The sequence below is a fragment of the Cavia porcellus genome, unplaced genomic scaffold, assembly GCF_034190915.1.
Source record: "Cavia porcellus strain 051 isolate PalLab524CR breed Dunkin Hartley unplaced genomic scaffold, mCavPor4.1 scaffold_40, whole genome shotgun sequence".
Lineage (NCBI taxonomy): Eukaryota > Metazoa > Chordata > Mammalia > Rodentia > Caviidae > Cavia > Cavia porcellus.
The window spans coordinates 4079295-4104215 of record NW_026947523.1 but is presented as its reverse complement, the minus strand read 5'-3'; the positions used below and the strand labels follow the sequence as shown (position 1 = coordinate 4104215).

At 56.8% G+C, this 24921-nt stretch overlaps 3 long non-coding RNA genes across 3 annotated transcripts; 2 read left to right on the top strand and 1 right to left on the bottom strand.

Moving 5' to 3' along the window:
* Nucleotides 1–9026: 9026 nt before the first annotated feature.
* Nucleotides 9027–12231, bottom strand: LOC134474839 (uncharacterized). The gene is made up of 3 exons (XR_010045714.1): nt 12100–12231; nt 10067–10787; nt 9027–9791 (listed from the first exon to the last, which is right to left on the bottom strand). It is a non-coding gene; the product is annotated as an uncharacterized LOC134474839 (long non-coding RNA).
* Nucleotides 12232–12294: 63 nt separating this feature from the next.
* On the top strand, nt 12295–18833 carry LOC134474840 (uncharacterized). The gene is made up of 3 exons (XR_010045715.1): nt 12295–12416; nt 16246–16370; nt 16774–18833. It is a non-coding gene; the product is annotated as an uncharacterized LOC134474840 (long non-coding RNA).
* An 875-nt stretch (nt 18834–19708) lies between these two features.
* Nucleotides 19709–22075, top strand: LOC134474828 (uncharacterized). The gene is made up of 2 exons (XR_010045705.1): nt 19709–21218; nt 21802–22075. It is a non-coding gene; the product is annotated as an uncharacterized LOC134474828 (long non-coding RNA).
* Nucleotides 22076–24921: the final 2846 nt, after the last annotated feature.

Sequence of the window (24921 nt, the reverse complement as noted above, 5' to 3'; positions counted from 1 at the left end):
AGAGCCTCCTGCCTCGGCCTCCTGGGTGCTCAGATCACCTAGCTCAAAGCTTGCATCTATAGTGTGAACCCTCGGTGTGCTGGCACGGCCTAGGTGTAGGACATATGTGGTTTTTGTTGTTTCATGGTTTTGTCCCCTCGGCCTTAGATCGGGGACCAGGGGGTCCACAGCTCCCTGAAACTGAGTCTTTCTTCCAGGAGATGCCGGCATCTCAGCCTCTGGGAGCTTCCCTGAGGTGCCCCAGCATCTCCCAGGGAAGGAGGGTACCTTGGGGCTTGTGCCCAGCTCATCGGCCACCCTTGGGGCCAGGCACTGTGGGTCCAGGCCTGGTCAGTCCCCGGCGGCTCTGGCTTCACCTAATGCAAAGCCCAGGGTGGATGAGACTGGGTGAGAAAGCGGCCTGGGAAGGACAGACGCAGCCCTGCGGCGGGCATCGGCCACGGGGTCCAGCCCCAGCCCACCTGGGAACCTTTGGTCCCCAGGTTTCTATTTTAGCAGAACCCCCCTAATTAGCATGTCGCACCCACATCTTCCAGGGTCCCACTTCAGCCCCCCATTCACCTTTGGGGATGTGCCCTTTAATGGGAAAAAACAAAAGAGCAAAAACACATTGTTTTCCTCCACAGGATGTTGAACGGAGGACTTTTTCCATGAAAAAGGGCTGCATCCCCAGCCCTTTTTAAATTTTTTTATTTTGAGCCAGGAGCTTTTTGGGTTTTGGTACCAGACAAGGATCAAATTCCCAACCTTGCACTTGCCAGGCAGGTGCTGTGCCACTGAGCTAAACCCCTGGCCTGAAACGGGCTAAGTCACTCAATTGCCCAGGCTGAGCTCAACTTGCAAGCTTCCTGCCTCAGCCTCCTACAGTGCTAGAATTATAAGTGTGCACCATCATACTTGGCTCTGGAGGATCTGGCTTTCTTTCTGTGAGCGTGCACCAGGGTCCCCTCCACGTTGGGCATTGTCCCCAAAGAGATGAGATGCCAGTCTGACAGGGCAGACAGACCTCAGCGTCTGCCTCACCGGTTGACCCAGCATGCATGCTGTCCACAGAAAAGGGGACTGGGGAGCAGCCAGAGGGAGCCCTGGCCTCCATCGTCCACTGAGCCCTAAACTTTCAGAGCACAGGTAGAAAGGTTTGCTTTCTTCTCCTGTCTGCACTGGGAAAACTGAGGCTTCAGGTGCTTGGCTTCCCTGCAAGGCCCTTGGTTGGTGGGCGTCAGGGAGGACTTAGATTCTGGACGAGTGGGCTTGAATTGGAGCCCACCATTTCTGATCTGAAGATACAAGGCCCCGGACAGCTTGGGACAAGGGGCACAGGGCCCGGTCGTGGAGGTGTGGATGTGCAGGTGGCCTTGGGTTCAGGTACGCTCAGGAGAAGGGGAGGCGGGGGCTCAGCTGGGACCTAAACCAGACGCCAAGCTTGAACTTTCTGGGCGTGAAGCAGCATGACCTAACAGGTGACCCCAGAAACGCCCAGGGACTTGGGGCGTGGACAGGGAGGGCCAGGTCCCGTGCACACAGTCAGGAAGCGAGGCAGGCTTCGAGGGTAGCCTTTCCTCGTCCCGCTTTTTCCCTGCCTTTACCTCCTGATACTGCTTCCAGGGTGACCCCTGAGGGTTACATCCTTCCAGAGCCTAGAAATAGTTCCTGCAGTCACGCTCAGGTGGAGAGACAGAGACAGAGGAGGCCAAGGGATAAGCCAAGGCCACCAGGGACACCTCTCTTCCGCCTTGGCCACCTCTTATTTGTGGTATCCCAGTTCCCCTGGCACCACCCAATCAAAATCCTCACTGGAGGGTGGGTGGAGGCCCAGCCTGTTCTGTGTTTCCCCCGGCCAGGCACAAATCTGGGCCTCCCTTAGCTCTTAGCTCGGGGCTGTTCCCCACCGGGCAGGCCGGGTTTAATAGCCTACCTCCTAGCCCCGGATATGAGAGGTGCTGGCTTCTTCCAAAGTGGATGCCTGGTTGTTATCAAGTCTGCCACAATCCTGCTCCACTCCAGCCACCTGTGTTTGCAGGTGTAGAAGATCGGGGTCAATTATTCATTCACAGACCTGGCACCAATTTTTCCCGTAGTCACTGAAAACTCCCAGGGACGTTTGAAGCAATCCTTGGTGTTCTCTGTTTGGGTTTGCTGGAAGCCAGAGCGGCAGGACAGGGCCAGGTCTTGCCTCCTGTGCCCCTCGCCCCATTCCCCACCCTGCTTCACAGCAGAGCATGCAGATTGCAGATTGAGGGGCATTTCCAGGCATTTATTAGGTATCCAGCGCTGCTGGGCAGCATAGTAGGCATATTAAGTGGCCATCCCTGTCCTTGGGTTGTGGTTAGTGAATGAGGTATGTGAGCACCCCATACCATGCTCATCACGGCTCTGCACCCTCATTCTTTAGAAAACCCAGGCAAAGTGGGCACTGTGAACCCCATTGTGCAGATGAGAAAACTGAGGCCAACATAAGCAGGCTGAAGCTTCTGAGGAACCAGCTGGGAAGCAGTGGTTCCCCTCAGAGTCTAACCCTGATTCAAACCCAATCTCCACCCCACACTGTGACACAACTGAGTGGGTCTCGCAGGAGACACAAAGCTGACACATGGTGGGGCGAAGGGAGGCCGCAGGCTGGGCTTGCAGTTCGGGTACAGTCCTCACAGCGGGGACAGAGGCAAAGATCCTTCTGCCCCGACGTGGCCAGTGCCATGAGAATCGCAGCCGAGGAGTTATGAGTTATTAATACCATTTAGACTAATAAAATGGAAATCGTTGTTACAATGGTGAGAGGTGCCGTGAGCGAGGACTAATTGCAGTGATTAGCTCTGATTTATTAGGGTGTTCGAGAAATGGTTCCATATCTGCAGGAGTCAGAGGGCTGTGAAAGGTAAACACCAGAAAAAGCTATGTGAACTCAGAGGCTCCAACTATCAGCCTGAAGGTGGGTAAGAAAAGAATCTCAAAACAACTGCTTCCCCGGGGCCAGGCTCCCCTGGACAGGCTCCCTGGGCAGGCTCCGGGGACAGCGGCCGCATTGCACAGCTCCTAAAAGTGCAAAGCAAACGCAGCCTCCCTGCCCACCTCTCGGGGACAGGCTCTGCAGGGACATCCCAGAGCCTACGCCTCCGTCCAGGGCTAGCAGAGCGGACACGTTCATCACTGGGCAGTCTGGGGCAGTGGGCCGGACAGGAAACCAGCAGAGAGAACTCGGGGTACCCGGTGGCGACTCCCCAGAGACCAGCCTTCCACAGCGCTGTGCTCCCCACTTGCTCGTGGGAGGGAGTGGTTTATAGGGTGAGCAGCACAGCGGTGACATCGTGGGCTCTTTGTTCCCCGTCCGTCTGGCAGCGGCCCTAGGAACTCCTGACTCAGCACACGGGCAGGGCAGCAGTTTTTACCTGTGGCACTTGTTGCTCCAGTGGGGACAATTTGGCCCCGGTCCACTTCCAGTGTCCCCCCAACTCGGGACCGTGAAAGAGGTCTTTCAGAAACAAGGTGCCAAACACTCCCTGAGCACTGGGACCCGAGCAGGATACCCGCTGAGCCCTGAGCAGGAGGGAGCCCTCTCTGTCCCTTCCTACCTTCGCTGAGGCACCTCGCAAGGTGCCCCCTGAGAGACGCTTGTACACGTCACTGTGACTGCAGCTTTTGGTGGCAGCATCATTACAATGGACTCCAAACCTGGACCTTCCCTCCTGGCCACCCATCCCAGCCAGAGGCCCCAGAGGCTTCAATTTGTGTGGCCTTTCACACCCACATGTGCCACGTAACAGCAGGGACAGGTCTAAGACACGGGTCATGTTACTGTTTGGCTGAGGTGAGAACTTCCCAGAATCCCGTGTGCAGGGCAGGTGGCTGGATCGTGGGGTGCCGTGCTCACCTGTGGACTCATCCATGGATGGGTGCAGGGCTGATGTGCTGTTGGGAGGTGTGGCCTGCATAGAACGGACCACTGGGGCTGGGAGTGGGAGGGTGTCCTTGTCCCTGGCTCCTCTCTGCTCTGCTTCCTGGCCGCTGTGGAACGAGCAGCTTCCTCTAGCAGGCCCTTCCACTGTGCCATTCCCACCTTGGCATCAGCCGGCCATGGACTCAACCCACCGAAACTGAGAGCCACACACGTCTCTCCTTCAATTGCAGGTAGTGGGCATTTTGTCCCACCAACGGGAAGGAGATACAGCAACCCACGTGCATTAATGCACACCATTTTGAAATGAGGAACCACAGCCCAGGGAGGCTGACTGACTTGTCTGTGGACACACAGCCTTGTGTGGACTGTGGCTGTCAGCACTGGGTGACAGGTGGTGGGGAGAAGTCGTCCCAAGCTCTGGCCCTGCCTGCGCTCCCCGACTCCCTCTGTTCCTGGCTCCACACACCTGCTGGGCCTCACTGCTGGGCCCTGCTCTGTCCTCTGCTGCCCAGGCTGCCCGCTGGCCCCTCTGTAGCCATCCTGGTGCTGCAGACTGACGGTTTCCCGCAGCACCCGGCTCCGTCCCCGCTGAGTCCCAAAGCAGGTGGTTTGCTGCCCTTGCCTGTGCCACCGAGCACCGCCTGGGTGTCCGTCTGTCTGTCTGTCTCCTGAGGAAGCTCCAGGGGCCACAACACCCAAAATTAAGGAAGCAAAATTTTATTTTGCTCAAGCGGGTGGACACTCTTTTATGCATTAATAAATAATTTCACTTCTTCCTTGTCTAGTTTACTAAAAGAATGTGTCCTGTGAAGTGTCACTATTTGTATTTGACAAGCAAAAAACATGCTGAAATTCAAGTTAAAAGTGACCTACCCTGAGTCCTCCTGGGCACAGGGACAGTGAGGAGGGGACTGTGCCCTAGAGGTCAGTTCCAGTGCAGAGAGCAGCCAGACCAGCACAGTGACCCCAGCAGAGGCAGTGCAGTTCGTGTCTCCAGACACTGACATTAAAATTTTCATTTTGCTCTGTTGATTTTTTGGAGTCAGGATCTCACTAGGTAGCCCAGGCTGGCCTTAAACTCACAGGGATCCTCCTGCCTCAGCCTCCTGAGTGCTGGAATTACAGGGCTGCACCACCACACCTGGCTTTGATTTGTTTGTTGTGTTGTTGATTTGTTTTGCCTCTGTGTATATCCTTCAGACTGGCCTTGAACTCGCCGTGCAGCCCAGACTGGCCTCCAGTTCACGTGCCTCCTCCTTCCTCTGGCTCTTGAATGCTGGGACAATGTGTCTGCTCTACCAAGGCCCGGACTGGGGCTTGGATTTTAATTCTCACCAGAGTTCACTACAGCACAAGACAGCACCCAGGGAAGAATGTGTTGTTCATGGGTGACAGTGGCTCTGTAAGCCTCACCGAGGCAGGCAGGACTGGGACCTCTGGCGGTCCTACGGGCCCTGACTGTGGGACTCAATTTCCCCATCTGGAAGTGGAAGGTGGACCGGATGATCTGGAAGCCCCTGGACTGCCCCCGTCTTCCAGCTCCAGAGTCACACTTGGGCCTCACCAGTGGGTCTGTCCTGGGACCGTGGGGCCTACAGGGACCTCGAGAAAGGGCGACCTTGGGTGCTCACACCGTCCCCCTGCAGGGCTCGCTGTCATGGCCACTCCTGGGATGGCCCTCCCCAGACAGCTGACTCTTCCCTGTCCTCTGTTTTGGTGCTGTGTTATCTGTGTGGTGTTAAAGGTCACCTTGGCTTCTCAGTTTACAAATTGCAAGGAGCAACTCCAAATACCGAGCCCACAGCAGGGGCTTCCTTTGAGTGCCCAAGGGGCTGTCAGGGAGCATGAGTGACATTACTGCCCTTACAAACCAGGTGTGGGGTGGCACTGTAATCCCAGCACTCCGGGAGGCTGAGACAGGAGGCTCATGAGTTAGAGTCTAGCCTGGGCCACTTAGCAAGACCCCGCTAAAATAAAATAAAATAAGGGTAGGGATGTAGCTCAGTCAGTACCGAGGCCCTCAGCTCAATTCTCAGCACTAAGGGAAGAAAGAAAATCGCTGTGCAAGCAGCGGCCAAAAGGACTCTAAACTGAGCCCTGTGCCAGGCTGAAGCTGCCACTCTGACCGCGTTCCCGTGGCCTGGAATTCTTACCCGCACTTGACAGCCGACAAACCCAGGCTCGGCCGGGTCCTTGATCAGGACACAGTGACCACAGCGGCATCAGAACCTGGGTTATAAAGGCCATACGGGGCTGTGGAGAAAACCCCTGCCCCAGAGAACCAGAACCAGGGCCCTGTGGACACCAGGACTGGCCATCTGTCCCTGACCACGCCGCCTCTGGTCAAAGTGGTGAATCTATCGGTGGCCGTGAGGGCTGCAGAGACCAAAGAGCCCACGACGGCATGGCTGACAGTGTCCCCTCGCTCCTTCCTGTCGCCCAGCTAGAGTCTGTCGTGAGCTAGAGTCTGGCCAGTGGCGCTCAGGCCCGGAGCATTGGTAAGGACTGGCTCCTGACCGGCCCGCAGGGCCCACCGGCCCACACGGTTGCTCTCCTCTGCCTCTCCTGTCACCTCTCTGTCACCTGCCCGGGACCGGCAGTGCCAGGCACTCAACCCCTCGCCAGCTGTGCCTAGCATTTGCTCTTCCTGCTCTGCGCATGGAAGAAAGAATGTTCCGGAAAGTCAGCTCTGCTGTCTCAGCCTGCAGACCTCCCGGATGGAGTCCTGGATGGAGTCCAGCCTGGCATGAGCGCAGGCTGGACCTCACCGGCTGGGCCCTGCCAGTTCCAGGCTCAGTGCTGGGCGGGCTGAGAGAGCTGTCACACGGCCGGCAGCCCGAGGCTCCTCCCGGGTCTCCCTGACCCGGTGCTCTCAGAAGCAGGCAGGACACTGCACCCTGGAGGGAGGCCTGTTGCCTTGGGGACGGTGCCATCCTCTCCTCCTAGGCACAGCACAGCCAGGTCCCGGAGTCTGTCCCCGGGGACTGGCCTTCAGCCTGGAATGCATCAAAGAATGGCCAGAAACCACATGGCTTTGTCCCTGTGAGCACCAGCCCTGAAGACAGAGCCGGCCCGGGACCTGTGCCACCCGCCTGGGTGAGATTGTGAGGGCCTTGGAGGAGGCTTTGCCCCAATCCTGCAGGTAGGAGGGGCTGCTTAGAGTGTGCCCGGCTGCTGCCCACCATTAGCACCCTCAGCCTGGGCAGGGAGGACTGTCCCTACCTGGAGGCCAGCTGGGGCTCCAGAGCGCTTCTCTGCCTGGCTGTCAAGTGAGTGAGCCTGGGCCTCCCCAGGTGGCCCCGTTGACCCCTGCCAGGTCCACAGCCACCCCTGCCTCATCTCCCCAGCCAGGCTCCCGAACCTCCCCAACCCTAGCTGCCCCCTCATCCCCTCCCTGTCTGGCTGAGGGTGGAGAAGGCAGCTTGGGGGCAAACGAGAGAGACACCTGGTCCAGCCGGCTGATAACACACAGTGGACATGAATGAGAAAGAGGACAGTGATGCCACCCGCAGCCCTGTGCTGTCTCCCACCCTGAGCAGGACCACATGGTCTCAGATGGACGAGGACACGGAGTCCCGGCACTCCTCATCCGTCCAGGCCCTGGCTGCCCAGGACTCTGCCTAGGGGGACAGCAGCACCTGCCAGGACCCAAGCCTAGGCTGCCCCCACCTGTGACGGCACAGCCTGGAGGGCCTAGAGCGAGGCTGTCTGTGGCCCGGAACCCTCACAAAGGATGGTACCGGAGGGCCCACTGAGACGGCAGAGCACTGTGGATGTTCTCCTGGCAAGTGACAGTGCTCTGTGGCCGGATGACAGCTTCTGATGGGCAGGAGGTGGTGTTCACGGTGGGTGACCACAGCCCAGCAGCAGGTGACGGTTTGGGGGTGCAGCTGGGAGCGCAGAGTGCTGAGGAGGGTCCTGGGGACTCTAGAAGGAATGGAGTCCAATCCTGTCTTCCATGATGACCGGGGACAGGATGGCAGGGACACCGGGTCACCTGGGCGATGGGCTGGGAGGGACATGGGCCCAGTGTGGTCACAGGAGACCACGTGAGTGACAGGGCCCCACGGGGCTATGGGTCAGGCCACACCCCCCCCTCCAGGCCTCAGGCCATGACAGCTGGATGTCCTGCCACAGAAGCGGTCAGCTGCGGTCTGCAGGCCGAAGCAAGGACTCCAAGAGACCACAGACCGAAACCTCGGAGGCCGTGAGCCAAAATAAACCTCTCAGGCTGCCGCGCTGGTCACTCGGGGGTTCACCACGGTGAGGGAAACATGGGCGGTACAGGGGACACTGATGCGCAGGCCACAGCAGTCTCCTTTCTCCCGGCAGCCAGCGCTGGGGACAGGCCGGCAGGAGGGGCCTGGCTCACCTTCAGTCCTCTGGGGCCACCGCAGAGATGATGCCTGAGCCTGTCCCCTGCCTGCTTCGCTGCCCTGCCCTGCCCAGGCCTGGCACAGCTCTTTGGGCCACTGGCTGGGCCTGCCCAGCCTTTCACAGTGGCTGAGGTCACCTCACCCAGCATGGCGCTGAGGGCATCTGACCCTGCTCCCCAGTGCCCAAGTCAGCCTCGCTCCTAGGATGGCACAGAAATCAACCTTCTCCTCCCCTCCTCCTCTTCCTCCTCCTCCTCTTCCTCCTCCTCCTTTTCCTCCTCTCCCAATTCGAGCCCTCCCCCAGCCACTTCCTCCCGCCCATTCTGTCCCCGCCCCTGGGGATTTGGCCCGCCCACATCGCCCATCTTTTTCTTCTTCTTCAGACACAGCCTCATACCCAGGCAGGACTCAAACTTGCAGTCCTCCGGGCTCGGCTTCCCTGAGTGCTGGGATTCCAGGTGTGCACCCCACAGCTGGCTTCAGCATGTCTTTCTAACACCCCTGTGCCTCAGCACCCTGGCCCAGCATCGCTGTCCTGGAGCTCCCATCCCTGGCCCCGACCTGGGCAGTGCCAGGCCCCTGCAGACGCTCTTCGTCCATCCGACTCCCTGGGCAGCTATGACCCATCCCGGCCTCCATCAAGGCACCCTCTCTTAGGCAGGGGCACCTTGCAAGCCGGACCTGGCACCTGCCAGCCATCCATGACGGCCTAGAGTGGAGTCCAGTCCCCGGGGCTCAAGGAGCAGACCCTAGAAGGCTGCATGTGAAAAATTTTTAATATGCTGAAGCACATTTAAAATGCATTAGGAAAGCAGGCTATTTAAATGGAATCCCACGGGAAATCACCCTCTAACAAACTTCTCAATGGGAATCGCCAGTCCCAGATCACAGGGTGCACAGCGCCCCCCGGCTAAGGAGAACCTCTCACAGGACATTCTACCCTGCGGAAGCTCCGTTCCCAGGGCAGGCCTCATGGCGAGGGACAGTGAGGCCCGGAAATGCAATGCGGTAGTAACTAAAATGACGTCAGGCGGCCCAGCGACCAGGAGGAAGTTTCTAGATGCCTTTGCTGGAGGTAAGGGGTGGTGGAGGCAGGACCAAGATTGGTGCCCGAGTTGCAGGACTGTGTGCAAAATGAAAACGGGCCTTATAGCGATTCGAAAGTTTAAGGTAATGACAGTGATAAAGCAGGGTGGGGCCTTTGTCAGTGCCGGCGCTGGGCAACCGTACAGGTCGCACATCCTGTCTTGCAGCAGCGCCTGTTTCCCAGAGCCCAGGAGAGGAGGCGTCCCGGGGCACTGGGAGCTGCCTCTGCGGCCTTCGGCACACGCTCCTGTGACCCTTAAGACTAGAGCGTGCAGCCAGGCAAGGACGAGGATGTGGCCCCCAGCTGGGGACAGCTCAGCGCAGGTCCTCCTCCTCCTTCTCCTGTGCTCTTCCTCCGAGTTCCTGTCCCGCGTCACCGTGCTCTGCCCTCACCACCACCAAGCCCCAGGGAGCGGCTTGGAGAAGCTCTGGCTCGGCTAAAATAAGACCAGAGAGACCGACTTTAGGGCCCTGGAGAGCCTTTCTGTGTCCCTTTGTTTCCCATGACTTCTTTCTGTGTCTCCGGGAGGCCGTGTGTGCTCAGGTACAGCCCGTACGTCACGGTGCTGGTGGCTGTCACGGACCTCATGGCCTCCTGAGCACACACCGGGAAGGGTGTCACGTCCACCGGGAAGGAAACCGAGGCCCAGAGTTTGGACTACCCTCCTCCCCCAGCAAAGGGGGCTGCCCCTCCTGACGTCTCCCCCCTCACCTTCTAAGGGGGAGGAGCACCCCAGTCCTGGACGGGACGGGCTGAGGTCCCGGGGGCCCAGGTGAGTTGCCCTATTAGCGTGGCCAGCGGGTATCATCAGAGGGATCCACCCTGTACATCAGAGCACTGGTGTCACATGTCTTCTTAGGCAATGTCCTCTGTGACACCAGGACTCAGTTTCCCCTGGCATTACGCAGGGGTCAAATCCAACAGCCAGCGTGGTTTCTCCAGCTCCAGAATCCCCTTTGGAGCTCTTCCACTGAACTGTAACTCACATCTTGGAGCTGCTGCTTTGTCGCCCAGATGGAGGCATCTTCTGTCTCCCCCTGGGGTGCTAGCTGCTCCACCCGGCCCAGGGGACCCCCTCTTCTTGCTCACAGTCATTACGGGGAGACAGAGTCAGCAGCCCCTTCTCAGGGGAGCTCCCTTTCCTGGCGATTTATCAAAATGTTAGTACGTGAGAAGCCCTCGGCTGCACTTCCCAATCTGAGGACTGTGTGATTATCCGCCCCCGTGTTTCCCTGACCTCACAGCGTCTTACTTAAAACAAAGGCCTTTTTTTCCCTTCCCCACAAAACCAACTTATCTGTAGATTTTGAAGGACGGAGTCTGCATCTGGGTTCTTTTCTGCTCACTGAAAAGCCATTTAATCCCAGCACAGTCTACTCCGTTCGGATGAGGGTGAGGACGCGTTTCTGCTCCCGTCTGGGTCTAAGGGATGCTGGTGGTCAGAGTGTAAACAGAGTTGCTTTCGTCAAGCCCCAACCCAAAAGATAAAAACAGGCAGAGCCGGAGGCCCTGAGCCACGCAGGCCTCACTGCCACACAGCGATCCTTACACAGACCGTCAGGGCCACACCTCGCCACCTTCCACAAAGGCACTTCTATTAATAAGTAAGAATCTCTCTCTCTCTCTCTCTCTCTCTCTCTCTCTCTCTCTCTCTCTCTGTCTGCCTCCTCCTTTTCTCTCTCTCCTTCTCAACATCCTGGAGGGTGAATCTTGGGCCTTCACACTGAACTACAACCCTTAAAGTGTTTTTTATTTTGAGACAGTCTCACTAAGTTGCTAAGTTTCCCAGGCTGAGTTTGAACTAGGAATCCTCCTGCCTCAGCCTCTCAGAGCGCTGGGATTACAGACGTGTACTCTCACAAGGACACTTAGGGTGTATCGAGGGTGACCTCATCTCAGGAGACCCTTAGCTACATCACATGTGCAAGCACCCTTATCCCAAATAGGGGCACAGCCACACTCTCCAGGGGGCAGGCAGCGGGCGTGGCTTGTGGGCAGCCGCCATCCCCCACCCCAGCCAGTGAGGTGCAGGACTTGAGCCGTATGAGCCAGGGAGGTGGGCAGGGGCTGTCTGCACCTGGCCACCACTCCCCACTCAGACAGGAGGGGGACAAGCCACAGCTGTCCCCATCTCCCCTGTCACCTGAGGGTGGGCGTCATCAGCAGCAGAGCCGGCGGGAGGGCAACGTGAATAAGGTCATCCTGGGCCTGTGGATCCGTGCATCGTGGGCAGGCGGGCCTGCTGCTGATCTCACGCACAGTCTGAATACTTCTATGACCTTCCAGAAGCCGACTGACTTCTCTGGGGTGCACACCTCTCTTGTCTCTCTCTCTCTCTCTCTCTCTCTCTCTCTCTGTCTCTCTCTCTCTCTCTCTCTCTCTCTCCATCTCCTTCTGCTCAGATAGTAACTTTGGGCTTGGGGCTTCTCGATGTTTTCGAAGCTGACCCTGGACGGGCCACAGCAGTAATTAAACTGCCACAGTAATTGCCACTGCTAGGCGAGCTGGCATTATTTCAACCCCGAGGTGGAAGGGACCTTTTCAAAGTGCAAGGCCTCGTTAGGTAATTCAGAGCCGCTCGCCCTGCAGCGGTCTCCCCTGCACACACGCGGTCTCCCTGCCCACCTACATAGAGCCAGCCCCTGCTCTGCAGGCTGAGGTCCTCTGCAGCGTAGAAGAGAGGGGAGCGGGGAGAGGGGCCCCCAAGGGGCGGAGTCCCAGCTCAGGATCTGCTGCTCTCTCACCTACTTCGCTGAGTCTCTGGTTTTGCTGGTGCTGCGGCCTCGATGTCCTGAATCCATTCAAAACGTTCACTTTTCACGTCATTTTGACTTTGGGGAGGAGCCAGAAATTACACAACGTCAGATCCTCCGGTGAACACGGCGGCCGAGGACACAGGATTTTACTGGGTTTGTTTGTTTTTGGTTTTTTAGGGTACTGAGCTACATCCGCAGCCCTGCACCGTATTTTTCGAGCCTGCCTGTCTGTCGGCCACACCACCGGGAGACACACCGGGAGGACTCCAGGACTGCTGCAGGAAGCGGCCAGAACGACAGGACGGGTAGGTTTGAAGCAAAGGGGAGCGTTAACAGGAAGCACCGCAGTGAATTCCAGCTGCTCTGTGCTTTGATCCCTCCGTACACAAAGCCCACTAACGAGTCCTGCAGTCATTTCCGAGGACCCGAAGGAGACCTGCACGAGGACCACAGGGAGGGACGTGTGGACACTTCCTGGGCCAGTTCCGCCTGTTCCTGAAATGTCCCCTTGCCTTAAACACACAGCCATGATGCTGGGGGGGGGGAGCAGTGTCTTCGAGGTGGTCCTGTGGCCATGCTCTTGCAGCGAGCTGTCCGGACCCGGACACAGCGAGACCCTTGGGGGGCTTCTTCTGCACCCCTGAGGCCTAGGGCAGGTGCGAAGACCACAGCCTTAGGGGAAGAATGGAGGCCACCCAACATGGGGCAGCCTCTCCTGGCCTGCAGGGGGCCAGTTAAGGATCATTCACACCCATCATGCTGGAGACCAGCAGACTTCCTGTGTCCCGGGGGTGCCACGAAGATTACGATCCCACAGTAGGACCTCACTGTGGCTCAGAGCTGACTTGTGGGTGGATGAAGGGGCTTGGACCATGGGACCCGACCTCAGCCGTGGATTCATCTGTGTGAGCTCACAGCCGAGGGAGCCGGGGCCTGGCCAGCTGCTGTCCCTGGAGGTGTGACCGGAAAGCCTGGATCTCCCTCCCGGCTCCTCCGGCTCCCTCTGCTTCCTGGCTGCCCTGTGGTCCTCGTGGCTTCAAAGCCAGGCAGCCACGGGCTGAGACTGAGTCACAATAAACCCCACCCCTGTCAGCGTGGGGGTTTAAGTATTGTGTCTCAGCCACCGGACAGTGATTGAGACCACTGCGGAGCCCAAGCAGCCACCCTGGGACACAAGGACCAGGGAGCAGGGAGGAAGCAGCAGCACCTTCCACTCTGCTGTCCTGGGGAGGGGACAGGGAGGAGCAGGGAGGGTGAGGAGACACAATTAAAGCCACTTGCTAGCAGGGCAGGGCCTTGAGTGATTCGGACGCCCTGGGAGCCAGGAGAGACGCCCTGCAAGAGCTCACAGGCCTAAGAATAAAACTGGCAAAACCTGAGTCTCTTTACGTCCTGAAGACATCCTGCCAGGCTGCAACGCAAAGCAATCAAAGAAACAAACCCCGTCAGCCCTCGCTTTGCTGGATTTCCCATCGCGTCACCCTGGAATCAGAAGGGAAGGTGGTATTTACATCGAGGAGGTAGACACTGGCTTTTAGGGAGCAGAGAAAAACAGGATCAGGAATGGTGCCTGGGAAACAGTCGTTGCTTACGGGGCCTCAAAAATAATGCCGCTTAAGTGCCTGCCTTGCAAGCAGGCAGTAGTGGGTTCGATCCCCGGTACCGATAAAAAGAGAAAAAGACAAAAAAATAATAATAATGCCTCCAAGGGGAGAGGCACTCAGCATGGGCCCACAGAACCAGCCCTGGGCGTCAGGTGACAGGTGAGGCCTTTCTCCTCCTTATGTGAGTGGAAACTTCCCTTTATGAAACATGTTTTTAAAATCGAAGACTTTATTCTTGGTCGGAATTTTTAAGTACTAGGGATTGAACCCAGGGCTCCACATGAAGCTGCACCTCAGCCCTTTTGAAGTTTATTAAAAGTCTGAGACAGGGACTCCCTAAGTTGCTACATTGCCCCAGTGAGTTTGCGATCCTCCTGTCTCAGCCTGCCAAGAGCTGAGATGGCAGGTGTTCATTGGGACTTTCTGTAAAGGAGGCTCGGGGGTGAGGGACAGGAAAGGAAAATTTACATTTCCCATGTAAATGAGGAAGGAATGCACATGGGACCCGAGAGCAGCCTCCTCTCCAGGTCTGAGCAGCTGCCCCTCACTCCTGGCTCCGGGGGCCCTCGGGTGACAGCCGTCCCCCCTCCACCCATGGTGGCTGGCTCAGAGTCCTGCCATGCGCTCGGCCTCCCATGGAGACCCCTGAGAGCAGGTCAGAGGCTGCAGCCTAAGCCCAGGCCCGCACCCCCGCTCTAAGGCTTTCTCGGAGCCTGAGCTCGTTTCATGACTGTGCAGGCCTCAGTTCTCCTGCACACAGACTGCAGGCAGCAGGCACCCACCACTCAGGTGGCAGTGAGGGGCCACAAGTTACTTCTTATACCCTGCCTGGGCCAGAGCTTATTATCAAGAGCTCAGCTGGCTCTCGTCATCCGTTTGTCCACTGTAAGTAGTGAGATCCTTAATCATGATGTGTCTGCTAGACTGGAGGAAGAAACTCCTAGGAGATCGGCAAAGCACGGCTGTGGGTCTGTCTGGGTGATGGAAATGGCAGCCTTGCAAACGGGGACAACCCTTCCCAGCTGTGGGTGGCACCAACGAATAGGCTTGTAACGTGGGTGGGATAAAAGGCAAGAAGGAGATGTGGGCTCACGCCAAGGTCTGCCATAGGGACGGGCAGTAGTTTGCCCCCTTGAGCCATGACTGCTGAAGCCTCTGAGTGCCCGGTTGGCTGGACTCGGGATGTCCTGAATGAGCTGGGTGCCCTCGTGCCCTCTTCTCAAAATAAACTCTTTCAGAGCAATTTAGCCTTTCACACTCTTGAGCGGTGAAGGGTGGGATCTGGTCAATTCCTGAGGTGCCTTCAAGTCATCTGTCCTGTTGTCCTCATGCAAAGTACTTGGCTTCTTTTTAATGCTAGTCTTTTCGGCAGCCAAGCTGTCCTTGACCCAAACTTTACAGATGCTTTCATTCTGGTGACACGACAAACTGTTCACGTCTTTCAGCCCTACTTTTGCTCCTGATCGTCACTATGAATCTGCCTAAAAACAGCCAGCAGCACTCACATCACAGCCTGAACATCGGGCTTCCTTGAAATTTCCTCCACCAGCTTCTTTGCCTTTAAATTCAGCCTCATATAAAGTCTTAGGACACTGACAAAACCTAGACAGATTCTTTGCTAAAATGAAACTCACATGGCCTCTGCTCCAGTTTCCAATAGAGTTCTCATGCCCGCCTGAAACCTTCCCAGCCTGGCCTTTACTGTCTGCATTCCTATCAGCGTTCTGATCTTCTGAGCTCTGACCAGAAGCTCTCATCTACTTCTGCTTATGTGGTTTCCCTAGCCTACATCTCCAAACCTTTCCAAACTCCTCGTGCAAACCAGTGCCAAAGCCTCCTGAGCCACACAGTCAGGTATACTCACAGTAAAACCCCACTCCTAGTACTGATTTTCTATATTAGTGAGCTTTTTCATCACTGGGATGAAACACCCAACACTTGCAACTTAGAAGAGGAGAGGTTTATTTTGGCTCAATGTTTTCAGGAGTTCAGGCTGCGGATCACCTCTGAGGTAGCTGGTCAAAGAAAAGCTGTTCCCCTCCAAGCAGCCAGAAAGCAGACAGAAAAGAGAGGAGCCAGGGACAAGAATGCATCCTTCCTGGTTGTGTACCCCCATCACACCCAGTGAAATTCCCCCTCCTAACAGCATTTTTAGCCGTGAATTCATTGATGAGCAGCATAACATCCCACCTTTAGAGAAATGAGGCATTTGGGGGACATTTTAGGTCTAAACCATAGCACGAGCTATTGGTGTGTGTCTGTGCAGAGTGTTTATATGTTGTATGTGTGGTGTGTGCATGGTTTGTGTGCAGTTAGTATGCCATGTGTATGCAGTGTTTGTTTAAATGGTACGTATGGCACATGTGTATTTGTGTGACGTGTGTGTGTGTGTGTGTGTGTGTGTGTGTGTGTGTGTGTGATGGGGGGAAGCTCAGTGGTCCCCAGCATGCGAGTACAGAGAATCCAACAAAGCTGCTGGTATGGGGTATAAACACCAGGTTCTCAGAGCTTCTTTTTTCTCAATTTTCAGAAAAGAAAGAGTGTAAACACCAGATACAGTGTTTCATGTTCTAAAGATACCGACCCGTGTAAGGAGAAGGATGAATCACAACAGAGAAGCATCAGGCTGTATAAATAACACGGGGTTGTTGAAGTGTGAGTCCTGCACCTTCAGCCTGGCCCCGTCACTGCATCCACGAGGCCAGTCCCTGGGACTCCTGCCCCTGAGGACTGGGATGGGCAGCAGTGACCCCTAGTTTCTCCGTGGTGTTTTTTCTGAAACTGGCCTCAGGTTCCCATGATGAGACTGTTTGCCCAAGTGGGAACAGGGACCCCAAAAGCTAAGCCCCTGTATGTTTTAATACAGGTACAAGCATGCAGTGATGGGGACCCACTGACAAGCACAGTGAAAGAGCTTTGACGGGTGCACACAGCTGTGTGACGCACACACCCACCGAGATCTAGAAACTTCCATCACCCCCAAGAGTTCCCTGAGCTCCTCCACACACAGGACAATCACCGCTCTGATTCTTTTTCTTTTACTTTTTTACTCTCAAAGGCCCAGCTGTGGCTACTGTAATTGGAGAAGTGATTCCATGCTGCCTCAGTCCTGGTTGGCATCCTCATGGATCTGCTCTGCCTGTGTTCCTGGTCTCCAGCTCAGGGGATGGCACACCTGCTCTCTCCTGTCCAGCTTCTCCTGCCCCACCTGACTTCTGGGAGAGTCACCCAGAGTGTGAGCACAGTCAGATGCTTCATAATCGTGTTCATGTTTTCCCACCTGATGGCTGTGAGTCTGATACTCACAGACCCTGTGAATGCAGATTCGGGAGCACCCAGCACTGTTCCAGTCACAGGGAATCCCTGACTGAGGGGCTCTTGGACCCTGGAACCTGAGTGTGAACCCATCCTGCCCCAAATCTCTGTTGGCACAGCCCACCCACTGCTCTGCTCGGAGCCAGGAGATGTCAGGGAGCAGACCCCACACACAGGCTTCCCGTCCCCCAGGCTGTCTCTCTCTCATGCACACACACACACACACACACACACACACACACACACAACACCTGCTAACACGGTGCAGTCACCTGCCACAGAGGAATCTGGGCCATTTATCTAATGCCTCTGAGTTCCAGTTCCTCCTGGGCAGGACGAGGATCTCAGGGCTGCTGTTCACCGCTCAGGGGACCAGGAGAGACTCGAACCTGGCTTGCAGTTGGCAGCAGTGGAAGAGACGTCAGCTCTTGTCCGTCCTCGAGGCCGCACTATGCCCGCTTTAGAGCTGTCACTCACCCGCACCTTTGCTCCCGCCACCTCTCGGCTCCTTCCCCACCCACACCGCTCTGTCTCAAACTCTCTGTTTCTCCTCATGTGATCAGCCTCTAGTGGAGCGCATTAGTTCACAGTAGGACGGCTTTGCAGGCTCTCTACTACCAGTTATCAGTCCCTTCAAATGGTCCTGATAACCAGAAATTAAAAAATAGCCATGTGTGGGGTAGCACAGCTATGATCAGTATGCAGGAAGCAGAGGCAGGAGGATCACAGTGAGCTTGAGAGCAGCCTGGACTACAGAGTTTAAGGCCAGCATGGGCTACACGGTGAGACGTTTTCTCAAAAAAGAAAAAAGTCCCACACTAGGTCTTACAGTACAATGTAGGGCCTCCGCCCAAACCTCCCAGTTTCTCTCCAGGAGGAAGGCAGAACTGCTGGGTGACCCCGGTGTGTGTTTGTCACTTTCTCACCCCTGGGATATGAAAGCGGACGTACACAGCTTACAGAAGAGTCTCGTTTGGCGCATGGGTTTGGAGAATGCAGTCCGTGGTCAGCTGGCAGCCAAGCAGGGAGGAATGGGGAAGGGTCTGGCGGAGGAGAGCTGCTCACATCATGGTGACCAGGAAGCAGAGTGAGAAGGGAGGAGTCGGGGAGACTGTCACATCCTCCCAGGTCACATGGCTCGTGACCTCCTCCTCCAAACAGGCCTAGGCTCCAGCCACACAGTCAGCTGTGAACACCTGGGTGGATTGAGCCACTGATAAGCCAGGATCCAGCACCTTCCAGAAGGTGACTCCCAGTTGGCTCATCTCTGGAAGGGGCAGAGTCTCTGCCTGTTTTACCCAGGGCACAAGTGTAGCTCAGACAGGCTGAGACTCTTCTTCCAGTCCTGGGGTTATGGAGCTCTGTGAGCCGTTCTTTGACCCTTTTTGATGGTTGCTGGCCCCTTGTGGCTCATGGCCACGCTGGCTGGGGTGCTGTCCCAGAGCTGTGCATGCCTGACATCTGGGCACCCTAACTTGTGTCCAGAGCTCCTGTGATTTTTCCATAAGGATGGAGGCTGAGCTCAGCATGGGGTTTTCGGTGGGGATTGAGACTGAAGCACAGTTAGCAGCTCGGTTCCTCCGAGTTGGGGACCCAGAGCCATCAGGTTCCAGCAGTGCATGGTGCAGCTCACCTGCAGGCCAGGGGTGGACAGAAGCCCGGCCAGGTGGAATCTCCTGGGCTTTAGCCATGAAGCCACATCTGGGGACCCAGGAACAAGGAGAGCCCTGAGAGGCTCCGAATTCACGGGAAGCTTCATCTCTACACAAATAAACTGTCACATGCTCACTTTGCTCACAGGCAGCGTTATCCTGGGCCAATTCTCCTTTTCTCTCTCTCCTGTTGTTTTCTTGGAAAGTTTGGGAGGTGGGTGGTGACATTTTCGGCTGCTATTTTCATGTATCATTCTTAGTCACTGTGGGCAGCTTGGAAGCCAGGAAAAAGCCCTCCCACTGCCTCGGGCTGGTTATTCCCAACTCCCCTGCCTGCGGAACGAAGTGGCAGGCACATCCCTCTTCCGGGGGCCCAGAAAGCCGGGGGCCATAGCAACGCCTCCAAATCAAAGGTGTGGGCTCCACAATAGTGCGCACCCCACGTGACACCTGACCTTTCCAAACACCCACCACTCAGCTCCCCACGCCTTCCAGAACCTTTCGGGACAGGACATAGCAAAGATCGGTCTTGAACACCCACAAAGATGCCCAGACCCAAACCCGGAGTCCCACTCTTGTGTGAGCCGCTCCGGGGTTCGCTTTGGTTTGGGCTCTAATTTAGCAGTGTGGCTCTTCTCCCATTCGGCAGATTAAAAGCAACTCACCCATGAAGTTTGGCCCTGTGCACCTGGTGGGGAAGGGATTGTAATTAGTGCAGGGAACCTGGAGGGACCCGCCCGGACCCCAGATTTCCATAATCCCAGCACAGGCGCAGCCAGGGAATTTCCACCGTGATGACGCGGCTTCTTCATCTCCCAGCGCTGGGCCGACCACACAACACGCCCCCCCCCCCCGCCTTGTTTTCTTTTCAGGGGCTCACAGCCCGCCCCCCTATTATTTTTTCCTGCTCTTTTTCCTTCTTTGTTTCCCTGGAGGGTGTCCCTTGGCTGCCGTGGGTTTGTCTCCTGTGACACAAGCTCCTCCATTCACCACCGTTTTCTGAGTAAGTGCAGGGAGCCATTCCAGTCCCCGGGGAGGAGGCGAGGCCCAGGGCCAGGGCCTGGTCCAGCTTGCTGTGTCGGGTTCTGAGATGTGGGGGCAGAGCCCCACTGCGGGTAGCAGCTCTGCCGGGGATCTCAGATGGGGTGTGGGTGACAGAAGCCAGGCCGGGTGGGACACGGGGAAAGCAAGGCGGGACGCAGACAGACAGGAGGATGGACCATGGGGAAGAGGCCAGGCCACAGGGACACTGGGGACAGGAGGAGGGCCACCACCATGCGATGAGGAGGCTCTCGGGACCGCGATGCTGACATCGGCTCACAGCTGGAGGGAGGGAGGCCAGCAGGTAAACTGGGGCGTCGTCCCTCACTTTTCAATGCTGGGGTGCAACGGGAAATCACCCGGCCTTGGCACTGGCCACCAGGCGGAAAGGCCCAGGGTGTCTCTTGTCATGCTGCACCCAGCTCTGCATCTTCTGGGCTCCTGCTGCAGGCCCAGCCCAGGGGGCCCGCTGTGTCCCCGCCCCTGAGTGGGACCGCTGTAGGTGACCGCCTGATGGGGATGGAGGCGGTGAGGCCCTGATACCTGCTCCCCAGGATGGGGCAGGGAGGGGTCCCCCTTCTGTCTCCTGAGTCAGCAGCCTCCCTCTGATGGCGCCCAGGCTTTCCTCCTGGCTCAAGTCAACCCTGGCTACAGATGCGGACTGTGGTCAGGCCGAGGGAGGGGACTACCCCTCCCCCACTACACCCCACCCAGGGCCTCAAGGGAACCTGCTTCACGGGAGCGAAAAAGAGGAGAGAGCTCAAGGTGGCACTCGGCGTGTGCCCAGCACTGCTGGCTGCCGTGACAGAACGGCAGAGCAGGGCTCAAGCCCAAGTGGCAGAGGCCTCTGGCCTGAAGCCTGCGGTCCAGTCTGGTCAGATGTGCAATGCCTCCAGGCCTCCACGTCCTCCTGTAAATGACCCACACGCTGATCAGGAGGGAGGGGGAGGCAGCACAGAGCGCATCACGGGAGTGCGGCTGGGGAGACTGAGTGAGGATGGCCAAGGGTCACTGCAGCCCACACCACCTACTGCCCGCCAGAATCAGGGACCACGAGGCCGTATGGGTACCAGCCCTGTGCCGGCACAGAGGTGTGGGAAGCGGGGCTGGCCAGCTGATCGTCATAATCACATGACAGCCGAAGCCCGCCCTGGGGTCCCTCGATGACCCCTGGATGCAGCCCCTGCCAGAGGCGAGACCCAGCATCTGTCACAAGTCAGGCCAATGGGGCTAGGCGGTTGAGGGGGGACAGCCACAGCTCCAGATCTGCGCTTGTGTGGTCCTCGGGGAGCCATGGCCACCCTCCAGCCTCTCCAGGTCCATCTCCCCCACAGGCTCCACTTAGATAACTGAAGCATCTGTGTCCCCAGAGCCACTCCCAGGGCCAGTGGGGACCCCGACTCAAACAGGCGCCCCGGGAATCTGCTGCTGCTGGTGTGAGCGCTAGTCCACGTGCTTGGGAAAGCGCCGAGGAAATTCCACCCCTGGGGACCTGGTGAGTCCTCGCTCGGGCGTTACACGGGACACGGGACAGACCAGTGGGTGCGTCCACAATGGCAGGTGCTCAGCAGCTCCCGTCACAGCAGGAGAAAATCTGCCTCCTGCTGTGGCTTGAGTGTGGCCCCAAGAGTTCACGTGTTGGAATCTCACAGAAAAGCGAGCCCTGCTGTGGTCTTCCTGCCTATGACACAAACCTGCAGTAAAGAAAGTTCCTTCCGAGCAGAAGCAAAGCCTTCGTAAAAAGGAGGGAGAAAGGGGGTGAAGGGAGGGGTAGCACTGTTGGGAGCCGCGGCCGAGCCCGGTCGCCTTACTTGGCGGACGTGAGGCCTGTAGGAAAGAGCAAAGCCTGAGCTAGATTACCCCTCCCATCGAGTGTGCTAAGATGGCGCTTATCTCCTGCTTGGTAAACAACCCGCCCTGTAAGATCTCCTGCTTCCTGCTTGGTAAACAACCCGCCCTGTAAGATCTCCTGCTTCACAACCCGCCCTGTAAGATAGTCTGCCTAGCAACAACTGATGTTAGCCAATCAGCCCGCATCGCGCGCTTTGAACTGATTGGCCACTGTATCCCTATAAAAGTGAGTGCCTCTCCCGCCACGAAAGAAGAAGCAGAAGAAGCAGAAGAAGCACAGAAGGAGCCGCGGAGAGCGGACCGGTAGAGGCTTCGGGACAGACTGTAGGAAGAAGCACGCAAGGAGCCGCGGAGAGCGGACCGGTAGAGGCTTCGGGACAGACTGTAGGGAGAAGCACGCAAGGAGCCGCGGGGAGCGGACCAACAGAGGCTTCGGCCGGGAGGATTCCCGGGGCAGGCTGTACGGAGAAGGAAAATAAAAGAAAAGGTTGTCCACTGCCAGACTTTGTTGTGTGTCCTTCTTGCCGGCCGGGAGTGACACCGACATCTGGTGGCCCGTATGGGGACTGATCACCCCCGAGACGTGGCAGTGGACAATGCTCCAACGCAGAGCTGCAAGACAGGTGAGTAGAGGATAAACCTGGGCCCTGGGTGGCGCGCACCTACAGGGTTTGTAGACTCCTCTCAGGCTCACGCGTAAGTGGTGGATTCCTTGGGCCTCACGCGGTGAGTAACATATTAAAAAATGGGAAACATGCTAGGTAGCGGCACTAAGAGTGAGGGTGGTTGCGGGGAAAGCTCTCAAGAGCTTACAAAAGTACGCAGGGTATTTGAGCAGGCCCAGTCAGGGAGCTCCCGAGAGGGGTCCGTCAAGGGGAACAAAGATGCTAAGGAGGAGGACGGGGCTCAAGCCTCGGAGTCGTCTGACTCCGAGGACGAGGGAAGGTTGAATGGTGAGGAGGCCAAAGAGACCAGCTGTCAGGGGCCTAAGTCGCTTGATGGGGAGACGCAAGGCTCTTTCGCTGCGTTGCGCCGCGAATTGCGCTCCGCTCAGCTAGGCTTACGAAAAAGCAGAGAGCTTCTGAGCGCCCCCTGGCAGGGGAGGGAGACAGAACCTTCTGCTCTGCCCTGGAACTCGTTCCCGGAAGCGGTCCCTCGCCGCGAGGCCGCCGCATGGGAACTCCCCCCTCTTCCGTCAGTACAGGAAATAACGCACAGGCCGCCATTTTCTGTTCAGCCACGGCCGCCATCTTACGATGCTCCGCCACCGGCGGGACGTTATTTCCACAGACAGCTGTGGCATGGGGGTCGTGTGTCTAATGAAGACCACCCGTTCCCAGGGATAGATAGCGGCCCCTATGGGATATATCCTGTACAGATGGCCATGGGTCAGGGACGTAATGTGTGGGAACCCTTTGAAATAAAGCAGATTAGAGAACTTAAAAATGCAGTTACAACCTTTGGGCCGACTGCGCCTTACACCATTGCCATGCTGGAGAACCTGTCTTCTGGGCCCCTCACCCCCGCGGACTGGACTCAGCTGGCAAAGGCGTGTCTGCCCTCGGGTAGTTACCTGGATTGGCGAGCCTGGTACGCCGAGTTCGCTGCCGAACAGGCGGAAAGAAACGCTAACCGAGGGAACAGGGGATGGAATAGAGACATGCTTATGGGGGAAGGCCAACACGCTGATGATCAGACTCAGTTCCCTGGTGCAGTTTATGAGCAGATCAATACCATTGGGCTTCGCGCCTGGAAGCAGGTGAGTGGTGCCGGAACGGCATCCTTGTGCCTTTCTAAAATAGTCCAGGGCACAACAGAGCCATTCCCTATGGCACAGGGGAATGCGGCTGCTGACACTGCCACTCGCCCGTTATGGATTTTTACCTTACTAACACCAATCGAGCGAGCCCGTGCCTTCCATGATAAGTTTCATGTCAATGCCAGGACACTAGCAAACCATTTCCATGTTCCCAGAGCAGATGCACGCGATATCGTGCGACTATGTGACTCCTGTGCCACATACAAACCTGCCATACCGATGGGAGTAAACCCTCGAGGTTTGATCCCTGGTGATGTTTGGCAGATGGACATCACACATATACAGGATGTTTCCACAGACACCTGTTCTCACGTCATATTTGCAACAGCAGAAACAGGTGAAAAAGTGTCTAATGTGATCAATCATTGCCTGGCGGCTTGGGCCGCATGGGGCAAACCAAAAATATTAAAAACTGATAATGGACCAGCCTATATAGGCAAAGCCTTCAATGAGTTCTGCAAAATGATGGAGGTTCAATTAAAACATGGTATCCCATACAATCCCCAAGGTCAAGGAATCATTGAGAGGGCTCATAGAAGCCTCAAAGAAATTTTACAAAAACAAAAAGGGGGAGTAGGCCAAGGCCTGGCCCCAAAGGCACGATTATCCATGGCACTATTCACACACAATTTTTTAAATTTAAATAATGATAATTGCTCCCCAGCTATGGAGCACTGCAACCCTTCCCCCAACCATAAAGGGTGGGTTAAATGGAAAGATGTCCTAACAGGACAATGGATGGGCCCGGATCCGGTGGTTAGCTGGAACCGAGGCGCGGTTTGTGTTTTCCCACAGGAACCGGGACGAGAACCACTGTGGGTACCGGAGAGACTGACACGGGCAACAAAGCCCTCGACTGAAGATCAGACCTGCCCTACCGGAGATCCATCACAGACCAACCAACAAGATGAATAGAAATAGCGGTAGCCCAAAATGGACAAAAAGATCCTCAGGCATATGCATGGCTCGCTCGCCTAGCCTACGACCGAGTCTAGGGGCGGTGAGCTTCCCACACTCCTCCTCTAAAAAATTATGACATAGCTGGGTAGGAGAGTCAATGACGGGTAAGAGCGTACTCCCCCGGTGCGACTCAACCTAAGCCAGGCCCTACCCCATCCTGCACGTAAGCCGCTGGACTGTTAGATGCTGCCCAGGTCTAAATTTCTCTCCGAGGGGATTTCTTTACGGAGAGGAAATGAGTGCAAGCTTGTGTGCATCCAGGTTCCGTCCAGTTTGTGCCTGGCCCTAGAAAAAGGACGAGGGCCTCAGGGCCTTGGCAGACCATGGGACGGCCGACCAGGGTCTAAGCCAAGGACCTACGGTGGGCCTACGCATAGGGCATAAGCCTCTGCACCCAGTCCAGGAAGGGCTATGATGCGCACATTCATAAAAAATAAAAAAGGGGGAGATGTTGGGAGCCGCGGCCGAGCCCGGTCGCCTTACTTGGCGGACGTGAGGCCTGTAGGAAAGAGCAAAGCCTGAGCTAGATTACCCCTCCCATCGAGTGTGCTAAGATGGCGCTTATCTC